This window comes from Macaca nemestrina, chromosome 8, assembly GCF_043159975.1.
Source record: "Macaca nemestrina isolate mMacNem1 chromosome 8, mMacNem.hap1, whole genome shotgun sequence".
Taxonomy (NCBI): Eukaryota; Metazoa; Chordata; class Mammalia; order Primates; family Cercopithecidae; genus Macaca; species Macaca nemestrina.
The window spans coordinates 112,321,552-112,331,470 of NC_092132.1; the positions used below are offsets into that span (position 1 = coordinate 112,321,552).

General features: G+C 49.1%; 1 protein-coding gene across 2 annotated transcripts in view; it reads right to left on the minus strand.

Annotated features, from left to right (window-relative positions):
• LOC105476527 (inhibitor of nuclear factor kappa B kinase subunit beta) overlaps nucleotides 1-469 on the minus strand; it is a 56,714-nt gene extending 56,245 nt beyond the window's left edge. For both annotated transcript variants that reach the window (XM_011732517.3, XM_011732515.3), the window contains exon 1: nucleotides 301-469. The gene's annotated coding sequence lies outside the window, so the exon portion shown is untranslated. The remainder of the gene's footprint in view (nucleotides 1-300) is intronic.
• Between the last annotated feature and the right edge of the window lie 9,450 nt (nucleotides 470-9,919).

A 9,919-nucleotide genomic window follows, 5' to 3' on the forward strand; every position in this document is an offset into this window, starting at 1 on the left:
CCGCCTTCTGCCCGAGGTGGCAGGGACAGAACCTACTTCTGAGCGTCCCCTCGGTCACGTGTTTCTTTACAACGTTCCCATAAATCGCAGGTTTCCCTCAAAGCCACCCACCCCCAAGAAGCCATCCCAGCCAGGGCTGTTTCTCCCGGCTTCCCGAACTCCAATCCGCACGAGTGAAACGCTCCCCAGTCCGCAAGCTGCGACTTTCCAGCGGCACAGAGGGGTCTTCTGGGCCTTGCAGGCAGCGGAGCGGCGGGGCCTGCAGGTGGCACCCGGGCCGCACCCGCGAGGGGGACTCACCTGTCGGCAGGGACGCGGGGCAGGGGGAGGGCTCCCCGGGGCGGGGGAGGCGGGGCTGGGGCGGCCGGACCCTGGGCTCTGATACCCCTCTGAAAACATTAAAATGCGGGAATCTTAACGCGGGCAGCGCGGCGCGACTTCCTCAAACACTTCCTGCTCTGACATCACTGAGCACGTGGGCCGCGGCCGCTCTTAAAGTGGCCGCGAGGGGCGCGAGGCTGACCAGGTCCGGATGCTGCGAGCGCCGCGGGCCAGGTGGGCCTGTCCCGGGACCCGCAACCGGGCGACTTCCCGGGGGCAGGGGTGGCGTGTGGCCTCTAGAATAAACTGAGGGAAAGTGGACAGACTGTGCTCACCGATTTAAAAGAACAGCCCTGAAATGACCCCCGTTACGCCCTGTTCTCTTTAGACAAGTGACTTCCACCTGGAGCCGTTTCTGGGCCCGGGCATGGGGATTTCCTCACCCGGCCGCCTAGGCTTTCACCTCGGTGGAATTTCCCGCGCCCCTGCTGGGATGATTTAGGGACTGTTGGCTATAACTGCCCTTGCCGCCCGCCCTACTGCGGGCGCTCCCCTGTCTGTGGGGGGTGCTTGGCTGGGTGTGGAGAAGGATCAATCACAGCTGACTCCTCAGAGGTGACAGCCCCCGCCCCCTTAAAAACAAGAAAAGACCTAGAAGTGTGAAGCCAAACTGCAGCCCCACCCCCAGTGACAGGAGGAAACCGCGAGGCGCACAGCCTAAGGTTCATCGTTCATCTCCTTCTGCTTGGAGTCAGAATGTCCTCCCTGCTGAGTTCCTCCGTTTTGTGGCATTACATTAGTGGACAAAGGAGGTGTGTGTGTGTGTTGCTATATTTTATTCAAGCAGGAAAAAACTACCAAAGGAACCTGAAGATGATAATAATAGCTCACATCTATAGAGTGCTTACACAGTGCAGGGCTCTGTTCTAAATCTCTGAACTTAGATTTCCTTACTCAATCCTCAGGGCAACCCTGTAAATTGGACAATACTGCATTATTATTATTATTATTATTATTTATTATTCTTATTATTATTTCGCTCTGTCACCCAGGCTGGAGTGCAGTGGTGTGATCACAGCTCACTGCAGCCTCCAACTCTTGTGCTATAAATGATTCTCCTGACTACAGGTGCATGGCCGCCATACCTGGTGGCGGGGGTCTCACTCACTGAGTTGCCCAGGCTAGTCTCGAACTCCTGGGCTCAAGGGATCCAGCCGCCTGGACCTCCCAAAGTGTTGGAATTACAGGTGTGAGCCACCGCACCTGGTCTGCATTATTATTATTTCCAAGGCACAGGGCTGCTACGTAGATGAACTGATACTCAAACTCTAGCAACTGGTTCCCGGGTTCTAAATGGGTGGTTAAAAGTAGCATGTTAAGTTCAGAGGGAGGCAAACTGGATTTTGAATTCAGATACTGCTGTTGACTACCTCTGAGGCACTGGGGCTGGTTTGTTAAACACTCTGAGCATCTATTTCCTCTTTTAAAATTTAGGCAGTATTAGGTTGAATTGCATTTAATTGTCATTTTTTGGAAATTGAAAACAGCCAAAACATCAGTGACAAAGATCAGCAGTTTCATCTGCTTCACTGTAATAGCAGGGGGACAGGCGGGCTCACAGAAAGTCATAGAAAGGAGGCCACCCCAGAGTTGTTGTGAGGGACAAATGAGGTATTGATAGCAGCAATGCCTGACAGCCCTGGGGTTGAAGTTAACTCAGGGACAGATCTCAACCCAAACATAGGGGTCAGTGGTGTCCAGGGCTGTGCTAGGCAGGCTGGCTGCTCTGTTTCTTTTCCCTCCCCCTCCCCTCCCCTCCCCTCCCCTCCCCTCCCCTCCCCTCCCCTCCCCTCCCCTCCCCTCTCCTCTTTCTTTTTCTTTCTCTCTCTCCTTTCCTTTTCCTTCCTTCCTTCCTTCCTTCCTTCCTTCCTTCCTTCCTTCCTTCCCCCTCCCCTCCCTCCCATCCCCTCCCCTCCCTTCCAGGCTACTTAGTTTCTTTCTCCCTTCCCTTTCCCCTTCCCTTTCCCCTTCCCTTCCCTACCTTTCTTCCTTCCTTTCTTTCCTTTCCCTTTCCTCCCCTCCCCTCTTCTCTCCTCTCCTTTCTCTTTTTCTTTCTCTTTCTCGTTCTCTCTTTTCCTTGCTTCTTTCCTTCCTGCATGCATGCCTGCCTGCCTGCCTTCCTCCTCCCCCCTCCCCTCCCCTCCCCTCCCCTTCCCTTCTCTTCCCGTCCTGGCTACTTAGTTTCTTTCTTTTCTTTCCTTCCCTTCCCTTTCCTTCCTTCCTTTCTCTCTTTCTTTCTCTTTCTCTTTCTTTCACCTTCCTTTCTTCTTTCCTTTCCTTTCCTCCCTTCCCCTCCCCTCTCCTCTCTTCCCTTCCCCTCCCCTCCCCTTCCCTTCCCGGCTGCTCAATTTCTTTCTTTTCTTTCCTTTCTTTCTTCCTTTCCTTTCCTTTTCTTTATTTTTTCTTTCTTGACAGGGCCTCTCTCTATCGCCCACTTTGGAGTGTAGTGGCAGGATGCTCACTGCAGCCTTGACCTCCTGGGTTCAAGGGGTCCTCCCACCTTAGCCTCCCCACTACCTGGGATTACAGGCACACGCCACCATGACCAGCTAATTTTTAAATTTTATTTTGTTGAGACGAGGTCTCACTATGTTGCTCAGAGTTGGCTCAAACTCCTGGCCTCAAAGCAATCCTCCCACCTTGGCCTCCCAAAGTGCAGGGATTACAGGTGTGAGCCACCGCTCCTGACCTGGCATTTCTTGATTACTCCCAGCTAAATGGCAAGCTCAGCCTCAAGGCTGGAAGCAACAGGAACATGAGTAAATAGTTGTAACACAAGTAGAATAGTGCCTGCATTGTCTAAATGCAATATAAGTGTTTGCTTAATAAGTAACTTTTTTAAATAAAATATGTATTGGCCAGGTGAGGTGGCTCATGCCTGTAATCCCAGCACTTTGGGAGGCTGAGGTAGGCAGATCACTTGAAGTCAGGAATTTGACTGACTTGGTGAAACCCTGTCTCTATGAAAAATACAAAAATTAGCTGGGCGTGGTGGCGAGTGCCTGTAATCCCAGCTACTTGGGAGACTGAGGCAGAAGAATTGCTCGAACCCAGGAGTTGGAGGTTGCAGTAAGTGGAGATTGCACCAGTGCACTATAGCATGGGCAACAGAGCTAGACTCCATCTCGGGGGAAAAAAAAAAATTAGGCCGGGTGCAGTGACTCACCCCTGTAATCCCAGCATTTTGGGAGGCCGAGGCAGGCAGATCACCTGAGGTCATGAGTTCAAGACTAGCCTGGCCAACATAGTGAAACCCCGTCTCTACTAAAAATACAAAAATTAGGCCGGGCACAGTGGCTTACGCCTGTAATGCCAGCACTTTGGAGGCCGAGGTGGGTGGATCATGAGGTCAGGAGATCAAGACCTTCCTGGCTGACATGGTGAAACCCCATCTCTACTAAAAATACAAAAAAAAAAAAAATTAGCTGGGCATGCTGGTGCGTGCCTATAATCCAAGCTACTTGGGAGGCTGAGGTAGGAGAATCGCTTGAACCCAGAAAGCAGAGGTTACTGTGAGCTGAGATCGTGCCATTGCACTCTAGCCTGGGCGATGAGGGAAACTCCGTCTCAAAAAAAAAAGAAAAAAAAATTATTCAGCATCTGTATGTGCTGGGCACTGTGGACAGTCTATTTCCAGTACCATGTCATAAAAAAGTTCTCTTTAATCCTATCATCTCTGAAAAACACTGTCCCTGAGAAACTTACCGAGACATCCGCTAATATGCCAAAAGTTTACTCTGCGCTCCTGTAATTTGAATCTTCATTTTGCTCAGCTCAAAATAACTTGGCTTTCAACGGAACATAAATCTCTCTGATAAGGTCACGTATTACTAGACTTTTTTTTCTTCAGTTAATCATGGCCCAGGAAGGGGCCTCTGGGTTTTATCATATTCCAAGATATTTATTATCTTAAGCTCAATTTTCTATCCAGATAAGACATGTTTAGATATCTCTGCCTGCATCTGGTTTCTGTCCTCCTCTGGAGACATGAGCAGACAGTTTACAAAAGATATTTTCAGATTCAGCAGAAAAAGGTCCCTTTTTCTTCCTGCTTTGAGGCTGACTGTGCTATTTAGCTGTGCTATAGGGAAATCAAGAAATACTGACCAGCCAGAGTGCCTAGCTCAGCCCAGGGCATTACTGACCCAGGGGATCCAAGCAATGGAATGAGATCTCATCAGAAGCACTTAGAATCTTACTGGGTTTTTAAGACCCACAGAGAGCCATCAAGTAAGGACAGACAAAGGCCAGGCAATATAAAATCACACACGAATTTGGTCTGCAGTAATTAGTACCACAGTACAGTACCGTTATAGGAAAGGGGTCCTGATCCAGACCCCAAGAGAGGGTTCTTGGATCTGGTGCAAGAAAGAATTCAGGGTGAGTCAGTAAAGTGAAAGCAAGTTTATTAAGAAAGTAAAGGAATAACAGAACGGCTACTCCGCAGACAGAGCAGCCCCTGAGGGCTGCTGGTTGCCCATTTTTATGTTTATTTCTTGATGATACGCTAAACAAGGGGTGGATTATTCATGCCTCCCTTTTTTAGACCGTATAGGGTAACTTCCTGACGTTACCATGGCATTTGTAAATTGTCATGGCGCTGGTGGGAGTATAACAGTGAGGACAACCAGAGGTCACTCTCGTGGCCATCTTGGTTTTGGTGGGTTAAAGCCGGCTTCTTTACTGAAACCTGTGTTATCTGCAGGGTCTTTATGACCTATATCTTGTGCTGACCTCCTATCTCATCCTGTGACTTAGAATGCCTTAACCATCTGAGAATGCAGCCCAGTAGATCTCAGCCTCATTTTACCCAGCTCCTATTCAAGATAGAGTTGCTCTGGTTCAAATGCTTCTGACAGTACTAGTGATAAGGATAAGGTTTCTGAGCACTGTTAAATTTAAAATGAAATCTTGTTCCCAGAGTAAGTCAAAGATAACTGTCTTCTTACTCAGTCTTTTATGTCATCCACTGATCAGACTCTGCTCTCTCACCTGATGGCAATGAAGCGCAGCAACACTGAGCTCCTCCGAGTGAAGAAATCATTGTTTTCTGCACAACCTGGAGCTGAATCATAGAAGAAGACAGCTTGAAAGATAAGAGGCCGTAAGGCAGACCACAGAGGATGGGGAGGATTTCCCCAGCCCCCACAGTCAGTTCTGGTTCAGCGATTTCAGCAACTCTTTCTCGACCCATCTGATTTTGTTTTATCCCAGCCCTGCAGAGAAAGGACTCTACAGGTCAGGACTTGCTTCTTCAACAAACAAAAACTCCTCTGCCAGAAAAGTTGGAGAAACTAGTTTAGTCGGAGGATATGAAGAAGTCACATCCTCTTTGTTCTGGGGACCTTGTTCTGGGGACCTTGGTGGGAGATGAGGGTGGGCTGGTGGAGACGAGGGTGAGAATGAACCTTAGCTCCCCTTCTGGCTGCAGAAGAGGAAGGGAAGGAAATTGGCCAGCTGCTGTCTCTGTGACTGGACTTGGGCCAATCAAGAAACTGAGAGGAGCAGGGTCAGCCAGGCTGTTGTGCCTCAAACTTAGGCAGAAACAAGAAAAGGCAACGATTTGGGGCTCTGAGTCACCCTCTCTGGAGAAAAGAGAGCTTGGAGGAGGAAATCACTTTTTGAGCTCCCTTTGCTTTTACACACACATGTGTTTATTCCAGTAAATTCAAACCAAAGAGGAAGAAGTCATGAAAGGGCAGCTGCCACCTCAGGCTGTGGTGGCCGAGACAAAGGATATGGGCTGGATGTAGATATCTAAGAAACCAACAGGTATGCTTTTCGGCTTACCTTGGTTCTGAGCGCCTACTTTTGACCCATGGGATCAAAGATATTGTTCACTGCTCCATTCCCAGCACCTGGTACATCATAGGTACTCAATAAAAATTTTACCAAATGAATGAGAGAAATGGCCAATACAAAGACTGGCCAATACTAAGAGTGAAACAGCACTCTTTAGCCTTGGGCTATGCATTGTCTTTGGAGCTTGAGAGATGTGAGTTCCAATCCTGGCTCTGTCTTTTCTCGGCTTTGTGAACTCAGGCAGTTTATTGACCCTCACGGAGCCTCAGTTTTCTCTTCCATGAAGTAGGGGTGAATAAAACCTACTCCTCATGGAGATAATATACATAAAAGTGCAGAGCCTGATGCTTGTGAAGCCCCCTTTGAATATTAGTTATTAATGCGTTACTTTTCTAATGCGGTAACCCAGAAGTTGGCTGATATTCTTGTTCTGTGATTCAAGTGAAATGGGCTCTGGCTGGGCGCAGTGGCTCACGCCTATAATCCCAGCACTTTGGGAGGCCGAGACTGGCGGATCACCTGAGGTCAGGAGTTCAAGACCAGCCTAGGCAACATGGTGAAACCCTGTCTCTACTTTAAAAAATACAAAAAAATTAGCCAGGCGTGGTGGTGGGCACCTGTAATCCCAGCTACTTGGGAGGCTGAGGCAGGAGAATTACTTGAACCCGGGAGGCGGAGGTTGCAGTGTACTGATTGTGCCACTGCATTCCAGCCTGGGCGACAGAGCGAGAGTCCATCTCAAAAAAGAAAAAAAAGCGCCGGGCGTGGTAGCTCATGCCTGTAATCCCAGCACTTTGGGAGGCCAAGGCAGGCAGATCACATGAGGTCGGGAGTTTGAGACCAGCCTGACCAACATGAAGAAACCCCGGCTCTACTAAAAATAGAAAATTTGCCGGGCATAGTGGCACATGCCTGTAATCCCAGCTACTCAGGAGGCTGAGGAAGGAGACTCACTTGAACTCAGGAGGCAGAGGTTGTGGTGAGCCAAGATCAGGCCATTGCACTCCAGCCTGGGCAACAAGAGTGAAACTCTGTCTCAAAAAATAATAATTAAAAAAAAATGAAATGGGCTCCAAGCTCCACATCTTCCCCACTCCCCTTGCAATGCAAGGCCCCTATCCTTTCACCTCTCCCCTCTCCCCGGGACCTTGGTGTCAGAGGTGGCAGTGTGCACTGGTGGTTGAGGCAGTTGGATGTTTTTTAGTCACCTCTGCCTCTGACCTTCTACTTTTGCTAAACTCTTAACTGCCTTTGCATTTTTGTTTGTTTGTTTGTTTGTTTGTTTGTTTGTTTTTGGAGTCTAGGTCCTACTTTGTCATCCATCTTGGAGTGCAGTGGGATGATCATAGCTCATGCAGCCTTGAAGTCCTGGGTTCAAGTGATGCTCCCACCTCAGCCTCCCCAGTAGCTGGGACCACAGGTGTGCGCCACCACTCCCAGCTAATTTGCTCTACTTTTTAAAAGATAGGGTCTCACTATGTTGCCCAGGCTGATCTGGAACTCCTGGGCTCAAGCAGTCCTCCTGCCTTGGCCTCCCAAAGTGCTGGAATTTCAGATGGGAGCCACCCTGCTTGGTTCAATTCCGTTTGTTTACTTTTTAGTGTGAAGGTTGTTCTCCACTACCACCAAATATAGGGTCAAGATTCCACATTTGGCCTGGGTACTGTGGCTCACACCTGTAATCCCAGCACTTTGGGAGGCCAAGGCAAGTGGATCAATTGAGCCCAGGAGTTTGAGACCAGCCTGGGCAACATGGCAAAACCTTGTCTCTACTAAAAATACAAAAATTAGCCAGGCATGGTGGCGGGTGCCTGTAATCACAACTACTCAAGAGGCTCAGGCAGCAGAATCACTTGAACTTGGGAGACAGAGGCTGTAGTGAGCCAAGATCGTGCCACTGCACTTGAGCCTGGGTGACAGAGCAAGACTGTCTCAAACAAATAAATAAATAAAAAGATCTACATTTGGGGAAGTGGCAGGGGTCAGCACATCTGGAGTGCAATGGATAAGCCTCACTCTGGGAGAACCACGTTCGTGAGCATGGCCTCTCCCCTGCCAGGTCAGGATAAAGGCCAATTTTGATTTATTAGGTTGGTACAAGAGTTATTGAGGTTTTTGACGTAATAATTTCTTAATATCCTTTCTAGAGAATTTCTAAGGTGTGGGCAGACTGCTGGGTTGGGCTGGATTTCTCCTGTCTGAGGAATCAGAGGCCAGAGGTGACCAAATGACTGACCCAACTGGGTAAATCCAGGCTTAGTGACCCCAGAACAACACGAGGCTGGCTGGGCTACGGTGCGAAAGGACCGCTCATCACTGAGACTGCAGAGCCTGTGCCAAGAAAGAAGAAGAGAGGCTAGGCGTGGTGGCTCACGCCTGTAATCCCAACACTTTGGGAGGCCAAGGCAGGTGGATTGCAAGGTCAGGAGATCAAGACCATCCTGGCTAACACGGTGAAACCACGTCTCTACTAAAAATACAAAAAATTAGCTGGTCGTAGTGGCAGGTGCCTGTAGTCCCAGCTGCTCGGAAGGCTGAGACAGAAGAATGGCATGAATCTGGGAAGCGGAGCTTGCAGTGAGCCGGGATCACACCACTGCACTCCAGCCTGGGGGACAGAGCAAGACTCTGTCTCAAAAAAAAAAAGAATGAGGAAGAGAGAACAGAAGAAAAAAAGAAGCTGGTTTGGAGGGAGCATGGTGGAAAGGGTCACTAGGCAGCAGAGATGTGAACTTTAACCAAACCCTGGGCTGTGTTGCAACTCAGCTACAGACCCCAGTCCCTCCTGGGCTCACGCCTCTCTCTGCACTTCCCCTTGTCATTAGTGCCTGGCCCTCCTACCTGCCTGTCCCAACTTTTCCTTTCTGCAGGAGTCTGCTGGTGACTATCCAGGAGGCCAGATCACTGTAGGAGACTGGAATATGCCACCCAAGATAGGCGTTTTTGGCATACGGATTATTCTGGGAAACAGCAACTGAAGAAGCAGCTCTGAAAGCAGAGTAAAAATGACCCTTTTGCCTGGGCATTGTGGCGGGCACTTATAATCCCAGCTACTCAGGAAGCTGAGGCAGGAGAATCACTTGAACCTGGGAGGCAGAGGTTGCAGTAAACTGAGATGGCGCCATTGCACTCCAGCTTGGGTGACAAGAGTAAAACTCCATCTCAAAAAAAAAAAAAAAAAAAGTTTAAGGCCGGGCATGGTGGCTCACACCTGTAGTCCCAGCACTTTGGGAGGCTGAGACAGGTGGATCACCTGATGTCAGGAGTTCAAGACCAGCCTGACCAACATGGTGAAACCCTGTCTCTACTAAAAATACAAAAATTAGCCAGGCATGGTGATGGGTGCCTGTAATCCCAGCTACTTGGGAGGCTGAGGCAGGAGAGTCGCTTGAACTAGGGAGGCGGAGGCTGCAGTGAGCTGAGATCATGCTACTGCACTCCAGTCTGGGTGACAGAGTGAGACTCATCTCAAAAAATTAAATTAAATTAAATATTGTAAAAGCTACCCTTTTGTAAGGGAAATTTACATCTATAGAAACCATCTCTCTGCTGTTTTCTGATAGTCTCAGAAACAACAAAAAATGTCTCTTTCCAGGCATAGCGGCTCATGCCTATAATCCTAGCACATTGGGAAGCCCAGGCAGGAGGATCACTTGAGCCCAGGAGTTTGAGACTAGCCTGGGCAATATAGGGAGACCCCATCTCTACAAAAAAATCAAAATATTAGTTGGGTGTG